The following is a 4,300-nucleotide window of genomic DNA, read 5'->3' on the forward strand; positions in this document are numbered from 1 at the left end:
AGTTTTTTACGTCGTTGCTGGGGAAGTATAGATTTTATAAATTGTGGTTAGCCATTTTGAAATACGGTGCTTAAAGACCTTTCTGCTTGTGTTTCAAGAGTGTTTTGAAGCAGTGAATGAACGAATTATCTACCTTTGAATTCGCTTTTGACCCGGAACCAGAACAAACCTTGAGAATGAGACTGGCTAAACAACAAGTGTGAATAGAGAAAGTTGAAATGAATCTCAACGAACAAAACCCGCCTGAGGATGGAGTAGTGAGGAGATCAGGGGATGGAGCTGCCATTCCAATACCTCCCCTGAATGCTGTTCTGCTCGCTGACAACACAGAGCAGGAAATTAGAGCATACGCGGCTCCAACCTTTTATGATTTCAATCCTGTCATTGCCGATCCAATCAAATCTGTTCCTTTACTCTTTACGGGATACTGCTGGAGCATGGTTGGATTCCTTATCTACCGAACCGATCACTTCGTGGAATGACTTAGCAGAAAAATTTATGATGCAATATTTCCGGCCTTCGAATATTGCTAAACTTAGGAACAAGATTAACAACTTTTAGCAGCTACCAGGAGAATCCTTGAGTGAATCTTGGATAAGATTAAAAGGATGTTGCAGAAATGCCCTCATCATGGAATACCACGCTGCATACAAATCGAGAATTACTATAATGGATTGAATGAAGCTACGCAATTGGTGATTGATGCCTCAGCCAATGAAGCTTTGCTATCAAAACCATACGTAGAAGCCTCTGACATTTTGGAGAGGATTTCATGGAACAATCAATGGTCAAAGTCACGATCAGCATTAACAGCAGCAAGCCCCACGGGGTTAGTAACAGACCATGTAATATCATATCTTAACTAAAAATTTTCACACCTAGCTGACATCGTTATGAAAAGCGCAACCGCGGATGAGGCTATAGCATCCAAAGCCAAGGTGGCTGTCGTGCAAAGTAGTCTTTGCCCATATTGTGAAAGAGGGCACGATTTTGAAGACTGCCCGGGCAATCTTGCATTAGTATTTTACTTGGGTAACCCAGAACAGAACATAAAAAATGTGTATGGTAACAGATACAATCCGAGTTGGAGGAACCACCCAAACTTCAGTTGGGGAGGAAACCAAGGAGGCAATAATACTGGGTCAAGTAATACCCAAGTGTATCCTCAAAAGACACAGTACCAACCAGGCTCTTCATGATAGAATCAACAGAGCACTCAAAAGAACCAGAGTCAATGAGTTTGGATGAAATGTTTAAGACATACATGACAAAGAATAATGCCAATGTACAGAGTCAAACAAGCCTCGTTCAAAGTCAGGCAACATCTTTGCGGATCATGGAAGTCCAAATAAGACAACTGGTGACATAATAAAAAATAGACCCAAGGGTGTGCTGCCAAGTGCACTGAACAACCAAAAACGTGATGGCAAAGAACAGTGCAAGGCGCTGACACTGAGGAGTAGTAAAGCCCTGCCTCCAGTTCGTCAACAGGAAGGGAAAGCCGAAGAAGCAGCCACAGACACCGACGCTAATAAAGAAGAACTGACAGAACCAGCTGAAACACCAAACAACAAGGTTGTTGGGTGTGTTGCCCTAAACTCGTAGTTTGTATTTTGTAAAAACACATGTCTATTTAATAAAGTTTTATTCAATAAATTTGTTGTTGAATCATAGCTTTGCATTGTCCAAAATCATATAAACTAAACATCCAAGGTTATTTTTGATGTAATCGGGACAGTATATATACTGGGTATATAGTTGATATACGGGGTATATATTTGATATACCCCTGATATATGAATGAATAATGTCTCATGAATAACCTAAAGGGTCTATAGTATATGGATAAGGCTGGGTACCTTATCCTGACAACACTATGGATACGGCCCACTCTGTAAAGGTTACAGACGACTCGATCCAGGTCGTTCGTGTGGAGACATGCGAGTGGGGGTATCCTATACAATGAGTTTGTATGAGACCGAACCGCGAAATAGGCAATCTTTAGATGTAACACCGTTAACTAATAGATTGCTATTTCTTAGGATGACCAGACAACTCATTCTCAATCCTGAGTGAGTTATGGACTCCTGCCCGTGAGGGCTCGTCCTTTCATCTGTATGGGTGAGAGTAGCCCGAGTCGCCGACTCAACATTCCTACCATTTTGGGGAGGAGACCGAGTGGGAAGTTGGGAACATAACTTCACAAGATGGAATTCACTCCTCCCCAACTTTAGGGGGAGTAGATGAGTGTTCCATTTAAATGCTGACTCCGGGACTTGAACAAGGGGCCCCACCATCTCATTGGCCGAAAGGGACTTCCGGTTATTGGTTGGACCATAACCGGGTTGTTCATTAGAGGAGCAGTGGTGTTTAAGGAGTAAGATGTAACTCAGGGGTAAAACGGTAATTTGACCCAACTTGAGTTACAAACACTCGTGAAGGATTGACTCGTCATTTATGGTCGTATATCCGTGGACACGAAAACGTTATGCAGTGAGAAGAGTGCAACTGCGGGTTTTTATTAGTGGAATGACCCGTAGTTAATGAATCTTGATTAACTCGGTCAATGAGTTTGACCGATTAATCTCGCATCGTTGGAGCTTCTGATTTGTAAGTCCATTAGGTCCCCTTGCTAGCTCATAACGGGTACAACGAGGATCAAGGTTTTGGAAGAATTTGAAATGTTCAAATTACTTAAGGGATTATATGTATATTGATAGATTATAATATATAGTTAATTAGAAATTAAAACTGTAACGCCCCGCGTTCTCTGACTCGTTTATTTTAAGAGATAAATAGTGTCTTTGGATTTTTACCTAAGTTGATAACTTTAATTCTTGGATTTTCTAACTTTGAAATTCTAATTTTTGGCTAAATTAGAATTAAGTTTAATTTCTTTGGATTAAGATAATTTAAGTTCTCGACCTGTGTAGGAGATTTTTAGTTAAATTATAAATTCACGAGTTTTAGGATTTTCCTTCCTAAATTCTACTTTTCTTTGAATTATTATTCTTGGGTTTTAAAGTTTAAGTTAACGATTTTATTCCGGCTTGTTGTGGGGTTTATTTTATTTCTAAAGCATAATTATTGGGCTTTTGTTTTGGACCATTGTAGTTTTAGTTAGGCCTCATTAAGATTTGGGAATTGGGCTATGGGTTTTAAAACAAAAGAAAAGAAAAGAAAAAATAATAATAAACAAAACAAAAAAAAAACAAGAAACCCTAGGATCTCTTTCTTCCTCTCTCTCTTGGCAGCCGACAGCCCCCCCCCCTTCGAACTTCTTCTCCGGCGAAGCAGCACCGGTCGACGGCACTCCTCCGATGAGCGACGACGTTCAATTCCCACGGCGGCTGCATTCCTTGACACGGTGGCGACGACGCCTGCAGCAGGTCGCTCACGAACCCAATCCATGGCAGCGCGACTGAGCACCGGCGCGTCTCCTACGGTGAAGCAGCAACCATACGACGGCGCTTCTCTACCTCGTCGGCAGCAGATATCTCGACGGTGACGGCGTTCTGGAGTAGCGAGGAACCGCGACCCACATTCTCCACGAGGCAGCGACGGCGGGTTGGGCGTTCAGAAGCATATTCCAACGTTTCTTTCTCCCGATCAGTAGCAGCACGACCTCCTCTAGCCTCTGCAGTGGTGCAACCTGCTGCACCAAGGTAGCACACGGCGAACAGGGCATTTGACGACTTCTCCAGCTTCGACAACCCCGAACAGCCCTTTTCTATGACGTTTTCTTCATTCCGACGACCCCCCAACGACCTCGAACGGTCTAGATCGGTGAAGCTCGGCAAGTTTCGTGGTCCCACCCTTGTTCGAAGTTAAATTTGGATTACCCACACATAACCGAAGCTTGATTCATGATACCCACTCTATTCGACATTGGTTCGGCATTGACCCACCGCTAATCGGACCCAAATCATCGTTACCCATTCCTTTTTGGTATCGGACCAGCAAGCATAAGGCCGTTCGAGCTCGGATTTGGGAGCCCGAACCTCCTCGACATCTACCCACTCCTAACCCAAGAGGTTTTATGGTGAGATACTAGGTAACGGATCATCTAAACTCACTTTCGATGCAAACTAAGTGTTTCTAACATGAATTCTAATCAAGTTTGGTTTGCTTTTGGATTTAGGAACCCTTCGGTGAACTTGGTAGCGCTTTAGAACTTGGTGGTAAGTAGTTCTTACTTGGGGGATGTTTGTTGATTGAATATGTATGAATTGTGTGGTGCTTTCGGTGTGTTTATTATTTATTAATATGTAAGTTAATAGGTGTTATTGAGATGGTTTTG

The 4,300-nt window shown here is 42.5% G+C and overlaps 1 non-coding gene across 1 annotated transcript; it reads right to left on the reverse strand.

The window, feature by feature from the left end:
• Nucleotides 1-531: 531 nt before the first annotated feature.
• On the reverse strand, nucleotides 532-637 carry LOC148213174 (small nucleolar RNA R71). The gene has a single exon (XR_015793184.1). It is a non-coding gene; the product is annotated as a small nucleolar RNA R71 (small nucleolar RNA).
• Between the last annotated feature and the right edge of the window lie 3,663 nt (nucleotides 638-4,300).

The sequence above is a fragment of the Momordica charantia genome (genome assembly GCF_013281855.1).
Source record: "Momordica charantia cultivar OHB3-1 chromosome 1 unlocalized genomic scaffold, Mcharantia_2.0 BLBB01000001.1, whole genome shotgun sequence".
NCBI lineage: Eukaryota > Viridiplantae > Streptophyta > Magnoliopsida > Cucurbitales > Cucurbitaceae > Momordica > Momordica charantia.